Below are 13,784 nucleotides of genomic sequence, written 5' to 3' on the forward strand. Positions count from 1 at the left end.
AGGTTTATATTTTTTCCTTTAATATTTGAGAATTTGCTATTGAAACCATCTGGACCTGGGCTTTTCTTTGTGGAAACATTTTAAATTATTTATTCAATATTTGTACTTGCTATAGGTCTACTTATATATTTTTTATTTCTTCTTGAGTCAGTTTTGGTAATTTGTGTCATTCTATGAATATGTCTATTTCATGTAAGTTGCCTAATTTGTTTATAATATTCCCTTATGCCTCGCAGGTTTGTCCCATGGACTGAAGGCTCTCAAGCTTGATTCCAGTCAAGGGCACGTACCTCGGTTGCAGGCTTGATCCCCAGCCCGGGTCGGGCTGCATGTGGGAGGCAACCAATTGATGTGTCTCTTTCACATTAATGTTTCTCTCTCTCTGTCTCTCCTTTGTCCTTCCACTCTCTCTAAAAATCAATGGAAAAATATTCTTGGGTAAGGTAATAACAACAAAAAATTTTCCCTTACAATATTTTTCTGTTTCTATGGGGTTGTTAGTGGTATTCCTTCCTTTGTTCTTTACTTTGGGAATTTTTGCTTGGTCAGAATTGCTAAAGTTTATTAATTTTGGTTTCATTGATTTTCTCTATTTTTTTATATTTTCTATTTCACTGATTTTCACTCTGATCTTTAGTTTTTCTTCCTTTCCATTTACTTTGAGTTTTATTTACTGTTCTTTTTCTAGTTCTTGAGGTAGAAGCTAAGATTAATTTTAAGTATTTCTCTCTTATTTGTATTTAAAGTTATACATTTCCCTCTATATACTGCTATAGCTGCAGTCTATACATTTTGCTATGTTATGGTTTTGTTTTTATTCAACTCAAGATATTTCCTAAATTTTCCTCTGATCTCTTTTTTGACACATGGGTCATTTAGAAGTGTGTTTAATTTCCACCTATTTAGAAACTCCTATATTTATTTTTATAAGCTGGATTCTAAGAATAGGTCCTTTATGGTTAAAAACATACATTGTATGATTTCAATTTGTATAAAGTTATTAGGACTTATATTATGGCATTGCAAATGGTCTCCTCTGGAGAATTTTCCAAGTGCATGGAAATAATGAATTACATCCTGCTTTTGTTAGGATGAAGTGCTAATCCCTGGCTAGTGTGGCTCAGTTGGTTGGAGCATGGAAGCACCAGAAGGTGGAGGTTCAATTCCCAGTCAGGGCACATACCCAAGTTGCAGGTATGGTCCTTGGTTAGGGCATGAGGGGGAGGCAGATAACTGATGTTTCTCTTTCACATTGATGTTTCTCTCTCTCTCTCTCTCTCTCTCTCTCTCTCTCTCTCAAAAAAAAAAAAAGGGCCGAAACCAGTTTGGCTCAGTGGACTGAAAGGTCCCAGGTTCGATTCCGGTCAAGGCCATGTACCTGGGTTGCGGGCACATCCCCAGTAGGAGATGTGCAGGAGGCAGCTGATCGATGTTTCTCTCTCATCGATGTTTCTAACTCTCTATCTCTCTCCCTTCCTCTCTGTAAAAAATCAATAAAATATATATATGTAAAAAAAAAAGGTGTGTTAAGTGTTAAGTCAAACTGATCGACAGTTACTAATTTTAGTAAATTTTGGTTGTTCTATCAATTACTGAAATAGACGTATTTAAATCTACAATTATGATGATTAATTGTCTATTTGTCCTCTCAATTCTGTCATATATTCTGAGGCTCTGTTATACATTTATACTTGTTACATACAGCTGACATGTTGACCATTTTATTATTATGAAATGTCCCACTACTTGGTCTCTAGTAAAGTTTCTTTTAACATCTATTGTGTCTGATAGTAATATTGTCCTTCTAACTCTCCTATGTTTACTGTTTGCATTGTATGTATTTTTCAACTTACTGTCTCTTTAAATCTAAATTGTGACTTTGATAGATAGCATGAATTTTGCTTTCTTATCCAGTCTGACAAGTATTAGTTATGTATTGCTGTATAACAAATAACCCTCTAATTTATATCATGCAACAATAACCATTTATTATCTTACTCAGTTTTTTAAGTTAGGAATTTGGTACTGGCTTTCCTGGCTCAAAATCTCTCATGAAGTTGTAGTCAACCCGTCAGTGAAGTTGGAGTGATCTAAAAGAGGGGTTGCCAAACTTTGCTGTGGTGGCCAATTTTATATGTTAACGGGACTAAGGGATGCCTTGATAGCTGGTGAAACATTGTTTCTGGGTGTCTGTGAGGGTGTCTGAGAAGAAATTAGCATTAGAATCAGCAGACTGGGTAAAGAAGATCCACCCTCACCAATGTGGACAGACATGGTCCAATCCTTTGAGGCCCCGAGTAGAACAAAAAGGCAGAAGAAGGGGGATTCTCTCTTCTTGAGTCAATTCTATTAATAATTAATTAATTAATTAATATCAGTTCTGTTTCCCTGGAGAACCCTGACTAATACACTTGTCAATTTTGAATATTATAGCAAAAAATATCTCACTGTTGTTTTATTTTGAATTTTTTATTAATGTGCTTTTTCACATTTTAATCAGTCAATTTTATTGCTTTTGTATATCCATTTCATTATTTTGGAGATTTGAGTATTCATTTGCCAGAATTCTTTGTGTGTGTGTGTGTGTGTGTGTGTGTGTGTATTTCTTTTCTTTCTCTTTTGAAATATGTCAGAATTCTTTATTAATGAAGGACACTAAACTCTTTCTGTCACACATGCAAGCATGTTGCACATATTTCTCCATTTCCTGTTGTCATTTGCATGTAAATATTGTTTCAATGCTGTTGGTTTTTCCATAGTCAAATTTACTGACTTCCCCTTGCAATTTCATATATTATCTTTATGTTTGTAAAATTCTTTTCATCTCTGAGATATTTTTAGTTCTTTGTAAGTTTTAAATGTTATTATTTAATCCATCCAGAATTGATACATTTTTTCACAGTGTTAATTGAGCAACTTTCTGGTTGCTGTGTCATTGATGTGAGCTGGCACCTTAAGTAGACACCAAATTCTTGAATACGATGGCGTGTGTTTCTGGGTCCCCTCTTCTCTGCCATTGTTCTATGTTAGTGCTATTGTAACACCATCTATTTAGATTGATGGCACATGTGAATATCCAGTAGGATAAGTTCTACTTATTAAGTTTTTCTTCAGAGACACTTTAGAAGAAATGTTTCAACTCTCCTCCCCACCCCCCAAATTACAATCCCATTGGGTTTTTAAAGTAACATTTTTTATTGAGATATAGTTCACACTACATGCAGTTTACCCATATAAATGTACGAGTCAATGTTTTCTAGCATATTCACTGGGTTGTGAACCATCACTATAATGTAATTTTTAAAATTTTTTTTATTGATTTCAGAGAGGAAGGGAGATGGAGAGAGAGATAGAAACATCAATGATAAGGGAGAATCATTGATCCACTGCCTCCTGCATGCTCCACACTGGGGGTCAAGCCTGCAACCCAGGCATGTGTCCTGACTGGGAATCGAACCATGACCTCCTGGTTCATAGCTCACTCACCCACTGAGCTACTCTGACCAGGCACTATAATATAAATTTGTTTGGTGACTTATCCTAGTAAGTTTCACACATCTGTATAAAATGGTATGTTATATTTTGTTACATTGTTATTGCTATAGTATGCTCAGCTTTACTTCGGTCAGTTTCATGCTTTCTGATTTTACTTTTTATAATTTACAGAATTGTTCTTTGTTTTGTTTTGTTTTTTAAATATATATTTTATTGATTTTTTACAGAGAGGAAGGGAGAGGGATAGAGAGTTACAAACATTGATGAGAGAGAAACATCGATCAGCTGCCTCCTACACACCCCCTACTAAGGATGTGCCCGCAACCAAGGTACATGCCCTTGACCGGAATCGAACCTAGGACCATTGAGTCCGCAGGCCGATGCTCTGTCCATTGAGCCAAACTGGTCAGAGCTGTTCTTTGTTTTTTTATCTTTGCCATATAGATTATATTTTCTCCTCTTTTCTTTTTAAGGTCTTCCACTGACTTGGAAGTTACATGTTCTGTTCTTATTCTACTAGTAATTAAGTACAAATTTTTAAAAGCACATATTTGAACCTATGGTTATGCAATTATCAATGTTGGGAAATAAAATTATCTGTTAACCCTCCCATGTAATATGAGGGAGATAATATAATTATTCTTTCTTCCTGGTAACTATCCCAGCTTTTGTTGATATAGTTTAGAGTTTTAATGTTATTCTTTATCCCATCTTCCCCAGTATTTGGGGCCTTTATGAGGCCACCAAAGCACCACAGAGGAGACAAAGGCCAGATCAGTCCAGCTGCAGAATCATCCTATATAATAAAAGAGAAACATGTAAGCCCTAACCGGTTTGGCTCAGTTGGATAGAGCATCGGCCTGCGGACTGAAGGGTCCCAGGTTCGATTCCAGTCAAGAGCATGTGCCTTGGTTGCAGGCACATCCCCAGTGGGAGGTGTACAGGAGGCAGCTGATCGATGTTTCTCTCTCCTTGATGTTTCTAACTCTCTGTCCCTCTTCCTTTCTCTCTGTAAAAAGTCAATAAAATATTTTTTTAAAAAGAGAAACATGTAAATTGACTGTCCCTCCGCCATGCTCACCAGCAAATCAGGAGAGTATGCAAATTAACCCAACAAAGATGGCGGGGTAATTTGCATATGCAGGCCGCCAAGTGGCCTGGGTCCCGGGAACAACCTCGGGACCCAGGCTGCTACTAGCCTGTAGGCCCACACATAGGCCCTGAGCAGCTGGGGTCCCAGAATATCCCCAGCCACTCCGGGCCTACAGGCGCAGGCGCCAAGCGGATGTTCCCACCCCGTGGCACTTGCACTTGCACCAGCGCCAAGCAGTGGCCCGAGTCCACGCTCCCCAGCCCAGCACCCATCATGGGGCGAATAGGCCAGGCCAAGCCTCCCTGCGATCGATCATGGGGCGAACAGGCCAGGCCTCCCCCCAATCGATCACAGAGCTAACAGGCCAGGCCAAGCCTCCCCGCGATCCCAAGAGAAGAAGCTGCTCTGCTGACCAGCCTGCACTATGGACCTGTTCGGGTGGGTAGCGCGGAGTCCGGGGTCTCTAGCCTGCAGCCACGGGAAGTCTCCCTCTCCCCAGAGTTAGGAGCACCAGCCCAGGTCCACCCAGCGCCGGGTCCTGACTGCGGGGGTGAGTTCCTGCAGGCTGGGGTTTGATCCCCAGGCATTAGCAGTAGGAGACCAGTGCCTTTGTTAATGAAGCCGCAGAGGCTTCATTAATTTTCATGATGAGTGTGTATCTGGGTTTTAATTGGACAGATGCTCAGCAAAATCTTTTAGGAGGAGAATTCTGTCTGGGTTTCCTCAAATTCCCTCAGCCACTACTCACCCCTCTGTAAAGGCACAGAGCAAGTGAGGCCCCTTAAATAAAAATCAGAGATCTCCAGCAACGGTGGGCCTCTCTCATCACAGTCATTTGGACTGGATGGCATTTGAGTATTTATCTAGGCACCATGACAGGGAACACACAAGCGCAAGTCATGATCTCTGCCCTTAAGTAATTCACAATCTTATTAGAGCGAGTGGATGATAAAAGCGCAGTAATGACATCAGAATGTAAGGCAACAATACCGAGAGGAACAGAGGCAATTGCTAGGATGATTTTCCAACAATTAGTACAAAGAGTATGTGCGGTGAATTAAATTTAAAAAAATGTGTGGAAGTAGCTGCTTCATGAGTATGGGATCCCTTCCTATTTTAAAGGAAACTGAGTTCCATGTGAACTGTGTAATATGCTATGATATCTGAGGCACAGGACACGGAGGCCCTATGGGTACTATGCTTTGATATTTGAGTCATTCTTTATTGTTCAATGTGATTTATTTCTGCACGCCTCAGTTTTGTAATAGTTAAATTACTAGAATAATACATCTTGCTATAAAATATTACTAGAAGATCAAATGATCAGATGACATTTATTGTTATTTTCTATAAATGAACACAATCTCTGGTATGCTAAAGTGATAGATATTATAGAAATATTCAGATAGGGAGACTTACAGGCTTGATTACAAGTTAGGCTTACTATCACAACCTAAATTTAATCCTTAAAAAAAGCAGGGAGCCAACTAGAAACTGAACCAAATATAAGCCCTTGAAGGGCAAATGTAAATTGGATAAGCTTTGCTATTACAAGAGCAAGAAGAAAAAATTCAGATGAAGAATGAGAAGCACATTGCATCCACTCTAAGTTGCTGTTAAAGAAAAAGAATGATATGCTATGAAAATACTTAATACGGATTGTAAAGAGATTTGTTCAAAGAGGATTTCCTAGAGTAGGTGGTATTTCAGTTAATTTTTTAAAATGTGAAGAGGTTAGCTAGATAAGAAAAAGGTGTAGGGGTCCCGAATTGCAGAGGATGTAGGCGGGGCTGAGGGCCCCCCCACCCTCGTGCATGAATTTTGTGCACCGGGCCTCTAGTTTAATAATCAGTGCTCCGTATTTTTAGTAATATTTGTTCTGATTTTGAAATAATCACAAGCTTAGAGAAAAGGCCCCCAGACAGGCCCTCAGTGGACAGAGCCTGGAGATGCTGGGCTTTGGGCAGCTCCCACTCACAGCTGCGTCCCTCAGAGAATTGCCTTATCCGTCATTGTGCTCCTCCCGGCGGATGGCCCATGCCCATGACACAGGGCTCCAGGATGCAGAGGCCCGGCCCCTGCCTTAGTGAGTGGCCGTCCCAGCCCCAGAGCTCCTGAGAGCATTGTCTGAAGCTTTCTTCCCTCCAGATGGTCCCGTGGGCTTTCCTGTGTCCAGTCCTGTTCCCCTCACTTCCTTGTGGGGATATTGCCTGAGGCCATTCCCCAATAACCCTCTGCAGGCAACTCTTTGTTTCAGTCTGTTTCTAAGGGACTCAACCTAATACACGAGTGATATAAATATGTGTCATTTAAGTCACACTCTGGGGTCACCGGTTGACCTGAGCTGGAATACACACTTCCAGAATAGTCAGCCAGCATCTGATCAACAAGTAGGTAATTACTGCAAGGGTTCAACTACTTATCTCTGGGAAACTGCAGAGGCTTCATTAATTTTCATGATGAGTGTTAGAAATGAGTTTTCATTTGTGTATTAAGTGTCTTAATAATTAGCATAGTGTGTGTTAAAAATGGGGTATTGTTGGTGAAATTGATAGCAAGCAATATTGTCTAAAGTATCGTAGACACTTCCCACCCTTGTTTGAACAGTGTTTCCTGTCAGTGGCACCCACGGCGTGAGCTCTAAATGGTCCTGCATCCAGTCAGTAGTGCAGAAGGATCCTGGTCCCCGATGCCAGCAGAACAGCTACCTGAATATGGACCTCAAGAAGGTGGGCAAGTTTACCTCGAGGGCACCTTTTATGACAGGCGAGTTCAGAGCGCCTAGAAGGCTAGCCTGCTGGGACTCCGTCAGAACTACAGAACAGGCTGTGAGCCCGTGTTGTCCCTGCCGGCCACCGATCATCACCAAGGACTGCTCTGTCTCTACAGTCGGCTGGTCAGGTCTCAGCTCTGACTCCTGCTGTGGGGCCTTCATTCTCCCGCACTCTGGCCTCCCAACGCACCAGGCTTAAGCCAGGTTAGTCTGTCAGGTATCAGATCTTGTTGGAAGGTATCAGTAGCTGCCAAGAATTGAAGGTAGGTTTTCTCCTCACACAACCTCACTACCAGGTAGTTTGTTGCAATAAAAACTCTTAAAAGGAATTCTGACACATATTTTTTTTTTTTTAATAAACAATTGTTGCTCTGACAAGTGGTAAATAAAGGGAAAAGATCAAGGAAGTCACCTTTTTCCTTTTATGCACCATACCTCAGGGCAACTAAACGGCGGATAAAGGGAAGTGTCCCTTTATATAACACTAGAGGCCCGGTGCACGAAATTCGTGCACTGGGGGTTGGGGTTCCCTCAGCCCAGCCTGCCCCTCTCACAGTCCGGGAGGCCTCAGTGGATGTCCTACTGATGGCCACAGTCCGGCAGCAGAGGCTCAGAGCAGGCATCCCGTGTGTGTGTGTGTGTGTGTGTGTGTGTGTGTCTGCTGGGGCCTGCCCCCCAGCCGCACCACATAGGCGCGGAGCAGTTGCCGTGTGTGTGTGTGTGTGTGTGTGTGTGTGTGTGTCTGTCTGCTGGGGGCCTGCCCCCAGCCACACCGTAGAGGCTTGGAGCAGGCGCTCCTCTGTGTTGATCTCTCAGGCTCCTGGCCTCCACTGCGTGTTGTTCTCTCCCTTGAGCTGTGGCCAGGGTGGGGTGCTGCCTGCAGGTCGAGATTTCCTGCTCACGGATCACCGGATCACCTCAGAGACCCGGGGGCAGGCCCTGCTGGGTGCTGTCTGCACAGAACTTTCCTGCTCTGGGGTCGCCATGGTGACCCAGGAGCAGGCCCTCCTGGGTGCTGCCTGCAGGCTGCACTTTCCTGCTCTGGGATCGCCATGGGGTCTCAGCTGGGGGCGGGGCTTAGGCGGCACATGGGGGTCCTGGCTGGGGGCAATCGCACCACCCAAGCCCTGCTGCCCAGGGCCACACATGGGGGCCCGGATGGCGGCTCGCGCTGGCCAGCCCTGTCTGCAGTATGCAAATTAGCCGCCATCTTTGTTGGCAGTTAATTCGCATATTGCTCTGATTAGCCAATGGGAGGCATAGCGAAGGTATGGTCAATTACCATGTTTGTCTATTATTAGATAGGAATCCAGCCACTATGTGAAGATGAAACACTAGAAATAGAACATCACCATTTTACCACACCCATCTTGACTCAGTGGGTGTAGGTGGCGAGCACCTATGACTAACACCTCAAATGCAGACCAGGTGGAAAAGCCAAGCACCTCCTAGGATGCCATCTTGTCCAAAAACTGAGCCTGCAACAGAGGAAGTATCTAGAGCTAATACTCAATGTACAGGGGTGACAGGAGACAGAGGCACATGCTACATGCCACTAGAGGGTGCATCACCAGCCAGATCCAGACTGGGAAACTCTGGGACAAATGATCCACGTCTTCAGCAAAAAATTGGGGGGAAAAAAAAAGGCTGAAAGAAAATAACCAGATAGATGAGCGATTTTCAACCTTTTTCATCTCATGGCATACATAAACTAATTACTGATATTCTGCTGCACATCAAAAATACATTTTTTGCCAATCTGACAAAAAATATATATAATTTTGATTCATTCACATTGGATGGCTATTGTTATGTTGGCTGTTGTCATTTTTTTATTTGACAAGCTAAGGGAAAAGAGGGCAGTGCCCCTGACTAAATAGTCAGGTACTGCATGTTTAACAAAATTCTTATGGCACACTGGTTGAAAATTGCTGCTACAGATTAAAAGAGATTTAAGAGATATGTCAATGGATTGCAGGAAATCTACATTATTTGGACTTTGATTCAAATAAATTACTAACAATTTTATAACATCTGCTAGAGGCCCGGTGCACAAAATTTGTGCATGGGGGGGAGGTGTCCCTCAGCCTGGCCTACCCCCTCTCACAATCTGAGACCCCTTGGGTATGGCCCCTAGGCCTGGCCTATCAGGGCTTTCCTTCCCCCTGGCTGCTGGCAGCTGGCCCTGCCCCCACCGCTGCCACTGCTTGCCATCTGTGCCGTGCTGCACCCCTGCCTCCCGCTGCCACCAGTTGCCTCCCTCTGTGGGTGACAGGCATGGGTGATCACTTGGCTGGCCTGGGCCTCCCTCTGCGGGGCAATCGCTGGCCGGCCCCGCACACCAGCCACAGCATTGCTGGCTGGTGGCCTGGGCCTCCCTCGGTGGCTGCCAGCTGGGAGGCCCCACCCACCTGGCTGGGGCTCTTCGATTGGTCGCTGTGCAGAGGGTGGCCTGGGCCTCCCTCTTTGGGGCAATTGATCATGGAGCCCCCCCATCAGTTGCCCCACAGAGGGGTGGCCTGGGCACAGCAATTGGGGCCAGCACCAGCAGCAGGTGCGAGCAGGGCCAGCCCTGTCAGTGGGTGCGAGCGGCAGCTGCTGCCCTGATCACCTCTCAGGAGCAGAGGGAAGTGGAGACTCCCTCAGGGGCGATCAGGGCCAGCATCCTCCACTCACACCCGCTGATGGCGCCCAGTGATCGTGACTGGTGCCGGGCAGCTCCAGTGCCTGCTGTGGGTGTGAGCGGGGCCAGTGCTGGCAGTGGGTGCGAGTGGGACTGGTGCCGGCAGCAGATGTGAGCACCGGCGGGGACCGCAGCGTGTGGGACCGCGGCATGCGGGAGCAAAGAATTTTCAGTAACCACCAGAGATTCACTCTGATGACAGCAACCGGCGCCCTGCTTGGTCTGGTGCCCCTCCTGGTGGTCAGTGCATGTCATAGCAACCGGTTGTTCGATTGTTCAGTTGTTCTGGTTGTTCTGCTGTTCGGTCTATTTACATATTAGCCTTTTATTATATAGGATGAGACAGTTGAAGATATGGCACTGATCAGTTTAGCTTAATGGTCAGAGTGTCGGCCCTTGGACCAAAGGGTTGCAGGTTCAATTCCCAGTCAAAAGCATATACCTCTGTTGTGGGTTTGATGCCCAGCCCGGGTTGGGGCATGTGCGGGAGGCAGTCAATGTGTCTCTCTCACATCAGGCTCTCTCTCTCTCTCTCCTCCTCCGCCTCCTTTTCTTCTTCCTCCTCTTCCTCCTCCTGCCCTTCCAATCTATAAAAGTCATTGGAAAAATATATCTTTGGGTGAGGATTAACAAAAAAAAGAAAATGTGGATACCAACTGATTAATGATTTTAAGAGATGATTGTATATGAATAATTATTTTGGTGTGACACTGGTATTCAGGTTATGGTTTTCTTTGTTTTCATATTTTTAGATAAATATATTGAAATAATTACTGAGGAGTTAAAATGATGTCTGAGATTTGCTTCAAAATGATATGGGGGTGGGGTGGGGTATAAGTAAAGCTAGATTTGCTTAAGTTAACTATTGTTGAAGCTGGAAAAGGGGGATGTGAGGGTTAAATTGCACCATTTTGTCTAATTATATGTTTAAAAATTTTTTGAGCAATAAGTACTTTTATTTATTTATTTTTAATTCTCACCTGAGGATATGTTTGTTATTGATTTCATTTTTTACTTTTTAAATATATTTTTATTGATTTCAGAGAGAAAGGGAGAGGGAGTGAGAGATAGAAACATCAATGATGAGAGAGAACCATTGATCAGCTGCCTCCTACACGCTCCCTACTGGGTATGGAGCCCAGAACCGGGCATGTGGCCTGACCAGGAATTGAACCGTGACCTCCTGGTTCATAGGTTGATGCTCAACCACTGAGCTATGCCAGCCAGGCCATTTTTCATTGATTTTAGAGAGGAAGAGAGAGAGAGAGTGAATCTTCAGTCAGTTGCCTCCCCTACGGGCCCAACTGGGGAGCGAACCTGCAACCTTTCGGTGTATGAGATGACAATGGAGCAGTAAGTACTTTTTAAAGAACAGTATTCTTCTGAGGCTTGTTCTTTCACTCAACGTGTTTCTAAGATTCGCCCCCAAGTTGTAGCTGTAGTTCATCCAATGTTCACTTCTGTGTTGTCTTCTCATTGTATGAATTTTCTCATTTGGCTGACAATGGGTATTTGAGTTGTTTTCAGGTTTTTGCTATCACAAGGTGGCTCAAGTGCAGCCTTAACTTGGTAAAGCCAAACATCTGCACTGTGCTGGTGAGATAAAGCGACGAAGATGGAAACGGAGGAAACAGGGCACCAGGCGCTCTCTCAGATCTTACCCACAGGGGACCTTCAGGCTGGTGCGCTGCTGCAGAACTCATGCCAGTGAATTGGGAAGGTTTCTTTGGTTGCTAATGAGAAAACAAAATAAATAGAGCAAAAATGAAATGAAATTAACTAAAATAAAAAGTGGGGAAAAGAGCAGAATTTATTTGTTAATATTTTTTAATTGATTTTTAAAAAGTAATCCTCACCTGAGGATATTTTTTCCATAGATTTTTTTTTTCAGAGAGAGTGGAAGGGAGGAGGGAGGTAGGGAGGGAGAGAGAGAGAGAGAGAGAGAGAGAGAGAGAGAGAGAGAGATGTGAGATTGACACATCGATTGGTTGCCTCCTGCATGGCCCCTACTGGGTCTGGGATTGATCCTGCAACCCAGGTACATCCTCTTCCCCGACAGGGAATCAAATCTGATTAGTGCGTGGGCCGCCGCTCTCAGCACTGAGCCACACCAGCCAGGGCTTTATTTATTGATTTTTAGAGAGAGAAATATCGATTTGTTGCTCCATCTTCTATGCGTTCATTGGCTCATGCTTGTATGTGCCCGACCAGAGTGGAACCCACCCCCTTCGCCCAAGAGAACGGCGCTCTAACCAAGGGAGCTGCCGGACCAGGGCACTGTCGGCTCCTTTCATGTAAAAGTCTGATTGCAAGCACCTCCCTGTTGGGCGGCTCTGTTCGTGGAAATCTTGTTTCTTTCCCCATCACTTGGCTCTGCTCAGCCCCGCGCTGTCCTCCTTCTCAGGCAGGGTCTCCTCTGCCACTCCCTGCTCACATCCCGCCAGGCGAGCCCCAGGAAAGAGAAGCCCAGTCCCGTCTCCAGGCCCTGAATGGGGTGTGGCAGGAACTGCGCTGCTCCCAGTGCTGGTCTGGGTCAGCCGTCCTTCCCTGGAGTGTGGTGAGAAGCCAGCCCTGCCAGAGCTGCATGGCTTGAGAATAAGGTGGATCCTGAAAACATATGGGCGTGAGGGGTGATTCCAGAAAAAGAGGCAGGGGATGCTGGGCTTGCAGAGCAGCAGACACCAGTACAACGCATCAGTGCCTTTTCTCACGTTGGCCCGGGAAGGCGTATGTGGGACACAGTGTAACCGGAGCCAGGTTCTGCTGCCTGCCAACCCTGCAAACCAAGTGCTGGTGAAAAAGGAAAGAGGTTTTATTCAAGCGTCAGTCACCGAGGAGATGGGGGACTCTTGTCACAAAGCCCATCTCCCTGTCTGAGTGCAGGCAGAGGTTTGATAAGGAGGGAGAGGGAAAGCACAACAAAGAGACCAAGGGGAGGGTTGGAAAGTTCCCTACCTGCAGGCCAGAGCATCCATTCCGTAAGGACCTGCACACCCGGCGGTGACGTCTGTGCGCGTCATCCTGTGCTCATCATCCTGGCTCCACGTCATCCTGGCTCCATGTCATCCTGGCTCCACGTCATCCTGGCTCCATGTCATCCTGGCTCCACGTCATCCTGTGCTCATCATCCTGGCTCCATGTCATCCTGGCTCCACGTCATCCTGGCTCCAGTCATCCTGGCTCCACGTCATCCTGTGCTCATCATCCTGGCTCCACGTCATCCTGGCTCCACGTCATCCTGTGCTCATCATCCTGGCTCCACGTCATCCTGGCTCCACGTCATCCTGGCTCCACGTCATCCTGTGCTCATCATCCTGGCTCCACGTCATCCTGGCTCCACGTCATCCTGTGCTCATCATCCTGGCTCCATGTTTGAAGGTCAGCAAATCTCCCGGAACTGGGACAACAGAAGGTCCGAGTCTGCATCTTCTGAAGTTAGTCCCTAGGACTCTGATACAAACGTGCTGTTTACTTACAAGCTGCTTATTAGTCAGAGTCCGCATTTATAGAAACAATCCTTACAGTTCCCACTGTCACACCTGCATGTCAGGGGTGCTAATGGGAAGTGAGGATCAAAAGAACCCTTGTTTGTGAGGTGTGACCAGAGCCCTGTAACTTGGCAGCCAGCAGGCAGCTGGGAGGAGCAGAGGCAGGAGAGGCTCGCTCGGAAGGCCGTGGGCCAAAGGCCTGTGATCTGACGGGCAGTTTTGACAAGGAGCTCTTTCCTGGTTACTGCAAGA

This window comes from Myotis yumanensis, unplaced genomic scaffold, assembly GCF_028538775.1.
Source record: "Myotis yumanensis isolate MYYU_CA2020_CCGP unplaced genomic scaffold, mMyoYum1.0.hap1 SCAF_18, whole genome shotgun sequence".
NCBI lineage: Eukaryota > Metazoa > Chordata > Mammalia > Chiroptera > Vespertilionidae > Myotis > Myotis yumanensis.